This window comes from Bacillus rossius, chromosome 3 (genome assembly GCF_032445375.1).
Source record: "Bacillus rossius redtenbacheri isolate Brsri chromosome 3, Brsri_v3, whole genome shotgun sequence".
NCBI classification, from domain to species: domain Eukaryota; kingdom Metazoa; phylum Arthropoda; class Insecta; order Phasmatodea; family Bacillidae; genus Bacillus; species Bacillus rossius.
Window position 1 is genome coordinate 102798053 of NC_086332.1, and position 11731 is coordinate 102809783.

The following is an 11731-nucleotide window of genomic DNA, read 5'->3' on the forward strand; positions in this document are numbered from 1 at the left end:
AACTCTCGTTTTCTCTTTAATTCCTTTCTAACGTTTATCCTTCCCTCGACTGATTTAATTCGTACGTCTCGTCTCCTACGCGCACGAAAACAAAACAAACTTCTCTTGAAAATAATTCCTATTTACGACAAAAAACTTTATTTTAAATTATAATTCTCTTAACCTACAATCTTAAAATGAACTTCAATTAAATTAAACCACTTGCATTATCTCTAATAAGCATTTAACTTATAACGTATTCTCCTCACGTAATAATCCCCGATATAAATCTACAATAAATTCAACGACTTAAAACAACTTATCACTATAAACTTTATCCTTACAAGTATCCTCAAATAAACATCTGTTACGTCAAAAAAAAATCTCAAAGACTTCCTCCACTTAGATTAAATTCCGTAATCCTCTCCTCAAGTAAACTCTTAATAACCTGCTATCAGAAGCTGAAACTAACTTAATAATAAACATAAAAATCTACCTCTCTCTCTCTCCAAAAATAGAACCTATCCGGCGAACTCTACCATTTCTGTCACGTGCACCTAGCCGGTGCCACCGCCATTTCTGTCACGATCCACTTTCGGAGGGGGGAGAGAATCGTAGCTCTTTACATAGAAACAACTCGCTTGGCATCAACTAGTCTTAACTTCATAAAATACTTTACTGTACCTAGGATCATAGGTTCGTCATCCCGTACAGGATGTCTGGTGAGAGCTGAACTAAGGAGATTTTGCAAAATAACATAATACTTAATTAAAATTATTTTATTCTTAAAGTCAAATACTCAACATCATTTTAAAGAACATTTAAATAGCGGGATTACAATTTAAAACAATAATCTCTTTACTTCCTTAACGATTGAACGACCTTACAAGAGAGAGAATGAGAGAACTTCACTAAACACTTCCCTAGTCCTTCCGAATACCTCAAATCATAATTAATACTTAAAATTAAAACAAAGATAAGTCCATACTCACATTTTCCGAAAAGCCTTTCTTGATCGATTACTTAAAACTAACGTAGGGGCCTCTCCTGCCCTTAAAATCCGAACGAACATTACATTTTAAAAAATTATAACTAAACGACTAGTGACAAGGGCCATTGCCTCCGCCCGAAAGCTTGAAGATGACTACATTATGACCTAACTTAAATTAAACGACTCGTGGCCTCTGGCGTCGGCCATAGCTTCCGCCCGAAAGCTTGAATTCCTACATCACGAACGAACTAACAACTCGTGACCACAGGTGAGACGCATAGCCTCCGCCTGAGTGAGCCCCGAGTCACCAATCACTTGCGCTTAAATTCGCGCGCCCTGCCGCGCCTACCATAACAAAAGCTCGTTATTGAAGTCAAATTTACTAAACAACTAACTAGAACATCTGGGAAGACTACCCCCCCTCTACCCCAATGTGCAGGCCACACCGCGCGGCTTGTTACGACAGCGCGCCCCAGTAACCGCGGCCCGTGGCTGCGCCAGCGTGCGGCCAAACAAACAAACAAAATTCTGCAAGCCCGCAGCGCGCCGCGCCGGCCCCGTGCCCCAATTACATGGTCACGCCACTTGCGCTGACGAGTGAACAGAGCAGCCAGCCCAGAGTCCCGTCAGTAAAGTCCCTAAATTTGATTTCAACAACCCTGCAAAATTTCAACCCGCGACATATTCTGTCACGTGCACCTAGCCGGTGCCACCGCCATTTCTGTCACGATCCACCTTCAGAGGGGGGGGCGAGAATCGTAGCTCTTTACATAGAAACAACTCGCTTGGCATCAACTAGTCTTAACTTCATAAAATACTTTACTGTACCTAGGATCATAGGTTCGTCATCCCGTACAGGATGTCTGGTGAGAGCTGAACTAAGGAGATTTTGCAAAATAACATAATACTTAATTAAAATTATTTTATTCTTAAAGTCAAATACTCAACATCATTTTAAAGAACATTTAAATAGCGGGATTACAATTTAAAACAATAATCTCTTTACTTCCTTAACGATTGAACGACCTTACAAGAGAGAGAATGAGAGAACTTCACTAAACACTTCCCTAGTCCTTCCGAATACCTCAAATCATAATTAATACTTAAAATTAAAACAAAGATAAGTCCATACTCACATTTTCCGAAAAGCCTTTCTTGATCGATTACTTAAAACTAACGTAGGGGCCTCTCCTGCCCTTAAAATCCGAACGAACATTACATTTTAAAAAATTATAACTAAACGACTAGTGACAAGGGCCATTGCCTCCGCCCGAAAGCTTGAAGATGACTACATTATGACCTAACTTAAATTAAACGACTCGTGGCCTCTGGCGTCGGCCATAGCTTCCGCCCGAAAGCTTGAATTCCTACATCACGAACGAACTAACAACTCGTGACCACAGGTGAGACGCATAGCCTCCGCCTGAGTGAGCCCCGAGTCACCAATCACTTGCGCTTAAATTCGCGCGCCCTGCCGCGCCTACCATAACAAAAGCTCGTTATTGAAGTCAAATTTACTAAACAACTAACTAGAACATCTGGGAAGACTACCCCCCCTCTACCCCAATGTGCAGGCCACACCGCGCGGCTTGTTACGACAGCGCGCCCCAGTAACTGCGGCCCGTGGCTGCGCCAGCGTGCGGCCAAACAAACAAACAAAATTCTGCAAGCCCGCAGCGCGCCGCGCCGGCCCCGTGCCCCAATTACATGGTCACGCCACTTGCGCTGACGAGTGAACAGAGCAGCCAGCCCAGAGTCCCGTCAGTAAAGTCCCTAAATTTGATTTCAACAACCCTGCAAAATTTCAACCCGCGACATAACCCTCCCCTCACAGAGCTCGAGCCCCATCGAGCTACCTCAAAATTACAAATTGTCTTTTTCCATTAAACCATAACTATAAATTCCTCATTTCACAAAAATAATAATTTTCTTAGTTCCTTGCTGTCTGAACATACATCTAGATTCTGCATAAGATTTATTTTAAAACAACAAGTATTCATAAAATTAAATGTAAAACTTTTATCTGGTTTGTTCTCACAGGAACCTTCAGAGGCTCGAGTTCTCAATTCTAAAAAAATTGTTCTGTTAGTGAAGCTCTCTTTACAAATTAAATTACTGTTCTTAGTTTCTCAGTATTCGTTAAACAATGTGCAAATTCTTGATAATTATTATTATTTTTTTTTTTTCGGTTTCCGTTTATTACCATACTTCTTTCGTTCTTCAAAAAAAATTAAGTGTCCTTACAGTGTTTCAATTAATTAAACTCTTATCTCGTGAAGGTTGGTGCAACTCCTCGAAGTCAGTGTTGTCGAGAAGAGTAGCTCCCTGGGCTGGCCATCAGCAAACACCACTCAACTCCAACAGCTACTGGACTGGCTTCCAGGGCAGCTCACAACTTCTCCCCACATCTGCTTCGGAGTTGTGCCATCCTCATCACGAACAGATTACAATTCTGAAACATCATCAACAGGCATTACCATCACGCCTGACAAATACAAAACTAACTACTAAACTGCAATCGATGGGCAAGGATGCAAACACACAAAAAAATAAAATTAATTAATTCAACTGCTAACATAAAGTATCCCACCCTTAGCATAATCTAATCAGGCAAATAATTTGATAGGAAAAACTTAAGGAAGGGAAACATGACCTCCAATAATTTTCCCTAACTCTTGAGTCTTGATCTTCTCTATACAGCAAATAGTCCCCACGAAGTAACTGGGTTGAAGGTCAGTTCACATGACCCACCCATAACCTCTTCTACTCTTCTTTTCTTCTGGGGGCAACCACAATGCCCACCAATCTCTCTCCATGGTGCCGAACCAGCTATCCCATGAGAGTAAACAACGTAGTCAATAGAAGCGCAGAGGGGAAACACCAATCTCTGGCTTGTCGAGTCATAAAACTGCTTTATCTTCTTCTTCTTCTGAGTAAAAATATCTGACTAACCTTGCTTCTATTCTTCCAAACAGTAAAAGTTCATCAGGTATCTTCATAAAAAAACATTCTAACTAATAATAAGTCTTCTTTTTCTTCTTTTTTTTTTCTGTTAGATGTAATAGAAGGCCATGTTAGGGAGGTTATAGGGAAAAAGAGTGGCCAATTCCCACCCCATCACCCACCTAGATCATGACTAATTAACTTTTAAACTTTCTATTTCAAACAAATAAAAAAAAAACATTTTTTTTATTCAAACTTTTAAACTATAATTACTTTTACTTCATAACCTCAAAAGCTAATCAATAATTCTAAATGAAATTGTGATTTACTGCATCCTTGTTCCATCCGATCTGTTTGTTTATAACCTTTCTTGTAAAGTATAAAATTTTCAAACATTACTAATTCAAAACAAATTTACATTCTGGTGTCCTTCGAGTTACAATTAACTTTACTATTTCTTAGCTTGAAATAATTTAAGTTTTCAGAACTATTTCATTGTCTAATTCACAACACTTAAAAATCAACTCAAAACAACAAATCATCAAAATCTATAAGATCATCTGACCTACCTATCAGTACTGTGAACTTGAACTGTTCGTACACATTTATAATAAGCTATTGTATTTAAATTCCAACCTAAATAAGGTTTAAAAAAAACTACTAATCCCTCTGTAAATTAAGAAAATTAACTTTAAAAATTAAACTTAAGGTATTAGTTCTTTTTGACAGCTACCACAACTCACTAGTTCCATTACATTACTATAACCTAAAAAGTTCTGTAAATAATGTTTATAACAAAAAAAAACTCCAGTTACTGTCTTCCATAAAAAAAAATAAAACTTTACATGACCTTATTAATCTCCACTTGTAAGTCCATGGCTGCCAGCTTTCTCTTCTCTTGAATCTTCAGTCTTGGCTCTTGTTTCAGTGATCTTGTATCTTGTCTCTCGAACTCTTGTCATCTTGTAAACTGGACTGCTGCTCAGCTCATCTTAAGGAATCTGTAACAGTTTCAAAAATACATGTTAATTTAAATTACATAATTCCTGTTCTTTGGTCCTAAAAAAAAATTGTATTATTAGTACACATTACCCTGAAACAACATTATTATTCATTGTTTATTACTTAAAAAAAATGCTTTACCATAAAATCCTTTTTTGTTCTTTTCATTAGGCCTATTTATTTTCCTTCTTCTTAATTAAATTCTGCTTCAAATGTTAATCCTAACTTAAGACCTACCATCTATTTATTATTCATTACCTACATTATTTATGTTACCCTAAACTTCCCATAAGTTTCTAATACTTCCTATCAAAGACATTCTCTCTAAAAAAAAAATTTACTTGTGACTCTTAACTTAACAAACTTAAAAAAAAACTTTTACACTAGACTTAACTTATTATTCATTCTTAGTTACTAAATTTCTATATGTAAACTTTAGTACTTACAAACAAAAACTGCCTATTTCTCTCTACCTCTTAATCTCTTTCAATTATTACAATAATAATGTTACCTTGCATCTTTAAACTTTCTTCTTTTCAATTAAATTAGACATCTCATAACAATAAAAATTCTGCCTATACTCTTCTTATGGGTGTACAAACCAACAACAAAATTTCAAATTCTCAAGTTTCCTTATATTTAAATTATGCAATACAAATAACCTCTGTGGTGCCTGTACCCTTTTAGGCCTACCACCTTCTCCTCTCACAGCATAACTCTTATTCCTCGGGGTCTGTATTCACTGTTCCAAATCAAATATCTCAAATAAATTAAAAACAAATTTATTATTTTAAGAAAACAAAAATTTACATTGACTTTACTATGGAGCCTGGAAATCTCAATGTCCCACAGCAGCTAACATGACTAAATCCCATGGAACCCCAGGTTTACATAACCTGTGCCCAAAAATTTAAGCATACCAGGCTTTCTCTGCACTGGTTTTACAGCATCACACACTATTTAGGGCCCCTGATCTGCCATCAGTCCCAAGGAGTTTTCCCACAACCCCTCTCTACACAAGCGCCTACCGCATTCCTCTCAATTGGCTATCGGTTTTACGGCATTCTTTTGGGATCCGACCATCAAGTTAGGGCTAATCGAACACTAAACCTCCATACTTCCAAACTAATGTAAATCAATTAAATTTTCTCTGTAATTTCTTAAAATCCAAATAAAAATTATTCAAACATGCCCAAGAAACTTTCAAAAAAAAAATTCATAATCTTATCTTCAAACCCTTAAAATAAAAATAAATAGATTACTCTGTTTTCTCCTTAATAACTGTAAACTGTCAACAAATATTATGTCGTAAATTTAACTATGCTTACTGACTCTAAATCATAAAATCTCATTCGTCCTAATTAATAAACAACCAATTTCCTTGAAATCTCACTGTATCTCTCATACTCAAACTCCACTGGCTGAATATCTCAATAAATTCAAAAACAATTATCTAAACTCTTAAAGAAACTCCTCCCCAATTATTCAAATTACTTCACCTTATTTTATTTCATTACTTAAAACACCTTACTCAAAAAAAATTAATTAATTATCTAGCTATCTTCCATTATTATTTATTTACCGAACAAAACTTTCTCCTAAATTAATTTAGTAACATTCAATTTCACATTAGGCAAGTACACTAACTCTCTACAGCAATGTTTCTCATTTCCCTCCTTCCTAACTGAATCCAATCTTACTTAACCTCCAGGGAATTTACCTCACAAAATAACCAAAAATTTCACTGTAGTGCCTATCTGCTATAGGCCCACTACACAGGGGGCTCTAACCCCACCAACAAACTTCATTGAAATGGTACCCTATCCCATACAGGATAGCCACTTCGGTACTACCATGGGGAACTCCTGCCCCAAACTACTCACAACTCTCAGGATTCTCCTGACCCTTAATTCCGTAGTCAGCCCATCTCCTATGGTCTGCGCTACAATTCCCTTTCTTCCCAGGGACACAACGCCTCACCTTAGGGTCCCTCGCCCTAATGAAAACATTAATTTTGTCTCTCTGTTCTTTTGCAGTAAATTCCCTCTACACACAAAAACTATCCTTCCCACTTTTCTCAATGCTTATCGATTTTATAGTGTACCTCCTTAATAATGTTTACAAATCCCAAAAAAATATTTTTAAAACCGAGGTAGGATTTAACTAACAAAACATAAACAACTTACAACGAAACACTTCTAGCCTATACATCATACACTTCTTAAAATAAATTACTTACATACTGAAAGTTACTCTTCTTCTAAAACACACTTAAATTTAAATTTATTTAACCAATAGTCTATTTTCTTATCGCTAAGTTACCGTACAGCTGATCAAAACAAGGTCACGGCCGTCCACGTCTCTGTACGTGCTCGTGACGTCACCGAATTCCATCAGGTGCGCCAACCCTCGCTTGCGGTTCCTCCGTTCTCCGCTAGGTCTCAGCACCTCCCCGTCACGTGTTCATTCTGCCACGTCCACTGACGTGTCGTTCTGAAACAACTCTCAACATTTTTCTAATTAAAACAAAACATCACTATAAATTCTATAACTCTCTTTTACATAAACTCTCGTTTTCTCTTTAATTCCTTTCTAACGTTTATCCTTCCCTCGACTGATTTAATTCGTACGTCTCGTCTCCTACGCGCACGAAAACAAAACAAACTTCACTTGAAAATAATTCCTATTTACGACAAAAAACTTTATTTTAAATTATAATTCTCTTAACCTACAATCTTAAAATGAACTTCAATTAAATTAAACCACTTGCATTATCTCTAATAAGCATTTAACTTATAACGTATTCTCCTCACGTAATAATCCCCGATATAAATCTACAATAAATTCAACGACTTAAAACAACTTATCACTATAAACTTTATCCTTACAAGTATCCTCAAATAAACATCTGTTACGTCAAAAAAAAAATCTCAAAGACTTCCTCCACTATAGACTAAAATTCCGTAATCCTCTCCTCAAGTAAACTCTTAATAACCTGCTATCAGAAGCTGAAACTAACTTAATAATAAACATAAAAATCTACCTCTCTCTCTCTCCAGAAATAGAACCTATCCGGCGAACTCTACCATTTCTGTCACGATCCACTTTCGGAGGGGGGAGAGAATCGTAGCTCTTTACATAGAAACAACTCGCTTGGCATCAACTAGTCTTAACTTCATAAAATACTTTACTGTACCTAGGATCATAGGTTCGTCATCCCGTACAGGATGTCTGGTGAGAGCTGAACTAAGGAGATTTTGCAAAATAACATAATACTTAATTAAAATTATTTTATTCTTAAAGTCAAATACTCAACATCATTTTAAAGAACATTTAAATAGCGGGATTACAATTTAAAACAATAATCTCTTTACTTCCTTAACGATTGAACGACCTTACAAGAGAGAGAATGAGAGAACTTCACTAAACACTTCCCTAGTCCTTCCGAATACCTCAAATCATAATTAATACTTAAAATTAAAACAAAGATAAGTCCATACTCACATTTTCCGAAAAGCCTTTCTTGATCGATTACTTTAAAAAAATAACGTAGGGGCCTCTCCTGCCCTTGAAATCCCGAACGAACATTACATTTTAAAAACTATGACGCGTGACCCCTGACGAGGGCCATAGCCTCCGCCCGAAAGCTTGACGACTACATTATGACCTAACTTAAATTAAACGACTCGTGGCCTCTGGCGTCGACCATAGCTTCCGCCCGAAAGCTTGAATTCCTACATCACGAACGAACTAACAACTCGTGACCACAGGTGAGACGCATAGCCTCCGCCTGAGTGAGCCTGAATTCCTACATCACGAACGAACTAACAACTCGTGACCACAGGTGAGACGCATAGCCTCCGCCTGAGTGAGCCTGAATTCCTACATCACGAACGAACTAACAACTCGTGACCACAGGTGAGACGCATAGCCTCCGCCTGAGTGAGCCCCGAGTCACCAATCACTTGCGCTTAAATTCGCGCGCCCTGCCGCGCCTACCATAACAAAAGCTCGTTATTGAAGTCAAATTTACTAAACAACTAACTAGAACATCTGGGAAGACTACCCCCCCTCTACCCCAATGTGCAGGCCACACCGCGCGGCTTGTTACGACAGCGCGCCCCAGTAACTGCGGCCCGTGGCTGCGCCAGCGTGCGGCCAAACAAACAAACAAAATTCTGCAAGCCCGCAGCGCGCCGCGCCGGCCCCGTGCCCCAATTACATGGTCACGCCACTTGCGCTGACGAGTGAACAGAGCAGCCAGCCCAGAGTCCCGTCAGTAAAGTCCCTAAATTTGATTTCAACAACCCTGCAAAATTTCAACCCGCGACAATATTATCAAAGGAAAAAAATGCCAATTTTCGTTACTTAACAATGAATGGGATGCCCACTTTAGCTATATTAATACAACAGCTGCCCATGTTCAGCTATATTTACACAAAAGTTGGCTGTGTTTAGCTGTATTTACACAAAAGATAATGATTTAAACTTACTAAAAGCAGTACCGTACAGATACACAAAAGCTGCTCATGTTCAATTATATATTCTGAAAAGCTACCCATGTTAAATATATATTCTGAAAAACTGCCTGTTTTCAGCTTTATCTACACATAAGAAACCTGTGTTAAGAATTATCCACATTAAAGTATCCTGTTCGAAATATATTCACAAAAAGCCTCCCTGGGGTCAGCTGTAACCATTCAAAAACTGCATGTAGACAGTTTTATTCATACAAATGATTCCCATGTTATATCTTTATAAAGGTTGCCCGTGTTATGGTATATCCAAACAAAGGCTGCATTTGTTAAATATATCCACATAATGGTTGCCTTTGTTTTAGCTATAACCACACAAATCGTTCAGTGTTCAGCTATATCCACACAAAGGATGCACGTGTTCAGCCATACATTCACATAGGCTGCTCGTGTTCAGCCATATTTTTCACAAAGGCTGCTTGTGTTAAGCCTTATTTACTCGAAGGCTGCTCGTGTTCAGCTATATCAACATAAAGGCTGCTCGTGTTCAGCTATACAACATAAAGGCTGCCCGTGTTCAGCCATATCCACAAAATGGCTGCGCGTGTTCAGGTATTTCCACAAAAGATCTGACTTTGTTAGCCATTTCCACAAAATGGCTGCTTGTGTTCATCAGTTATCAATGCAAATGCTGTTTGAGATCAGTAATTATTAATATATATTTTACATGAATTCGGCTATTTGAAATACAAATGCTGCTCGTGCTCTGTCAAGTAAATGCTGCTTGTTTAAGCAATATTGTAATTGCCTAATTTGTTCATTAAGTATCAGGTCATTACCTACGATTTTTGAGGAATTCAAATCTATAAAGCTTCAGTGTTAAGCAATCATCAACGCATGAGCTTTATTTTTTTTTTTTAGCAATTAATACTAAAGCTTCATATTATAATATATTAACTGAATACATAAAAACCCTTCTTCAGGAACTAAAAAATTCTCTTATAAACATTTCTTGAGTCAGTAACAGTTTTTAAATTTTTGCAATGTTTGTAATAAACATGGTAATAGCTGCTAGTATGGAGGAATTTTGTGGGCAATGGTGCTAGTTTTCATAAATTTGCTAATTTTCCAAGTGCTTAGCAAAAACAGAAAAAAAATTATCAATCTTGAGGTAAAAAAAAAGGACCTCCTCTGCCTGTATACTGTAAATACAAAAAATTTTAATTAATTAAATCTGATAGAATAAGAATGGTGCTTATGTTCACAGTTTGGATACAAATAATGATTGATTGCTTTTTTAAAAATATTATTAGTATCTGCTTTATACTATTGACAAGTTATGTTCCGAAGTTTTATAAGTAATGTATATTGGGTTGAGCAGTTAGTATACAATATTTATTGCCTGTAATGTTTATTTCCATAAATTATAATTAAATTTACAGCATTTAAACACATCTAATACCTGTAGTTATTTTTTAGAATACAATCTCAGTATTGTTGTTTGTTTTTTAAAAAAAAACTTCTGCATTAAGAAACTACAACACAAATGCATTTTTTTGTTTAGCTATTACAACACAAATAATGCAGCTAAAAATCAGTGGTAGAAATAATTCAGTGTATACATTTTGGTCAATTTAAACAAATTCTGCTGCCCTTTTTCGGGCACTTTCAACAAAATTTAAGTTTCCTTATTCAGAAATTTTAACTAGAGGTGTTTCCTGTTTAAGCAATTAATTGCTTCTCAAGATCTGTAATTGCATAATTTGGCTAAGTGTGACCAAAAAATTTTATTTTTATTTTCATTCAAATTCGACCTTTTCTATATGAATGCTGGCCATGGTATTGAATCAGGAAAGTTTAATTAAAATATATAAGAAAATAATTTAAAGAATTTTTTTGCTCCTAGAAAGCACCTTATGTGTAGGGAAATTGTAACTCAGTATTGCTTTAACTTGGATTAATTTAAATATAGTGGAATGAATTTACTCATATTTATGTTATTCACTAAAATGGGTAAATCATTATTTATTTAAAATATTAATTCTATTATTTTAGTTCAATTCTTGCCAAAACGTATTTAGTTTTAATAACATTTTTTTGACAATATTTAGGATATATTTCATTACGTTTAATAATATATTGCTAACCAAATTAATAGATGTTTTATTATTTTTTTAGTATTTAGCTGAAATACTACATACAACTATTTAAGGTATATTTACAATTACATCTGTTGACTATTTTTGAAAATAAATTTTTGAATATATTTTTTCTTCAAAAAATAAGAAAAAAATTTGTAGTGCTACTATTCAATATAAAGGTAAAAATAAAAATATTTTGA

General features: G+C 36.1%; 1 long non-coding RNA gene across 1 annotated transcript; it reads right to left on the reverse strand.

Annotated features, from left to right (window-relative positions):
* Positions 1 to 3144: 3144 nt before the first annotated feature.
* LOC134531083 (uncharacterized) lies at positions 3145 to 8720 on the reverse strand. The gene is made up of 2 exons (XR_010074928.1): positions 7155 to 8720; positions 3145 to 4914 (listed from the first exon to the last, which is right to left on the reverse strand). It is a non-coding gene; the product is annotated as an uncharacterized LOC134531083 (long non-coding RNA).
* Between the last annotated feature and the right edge of the window lie 3011 nt (positions 8721 to 11731).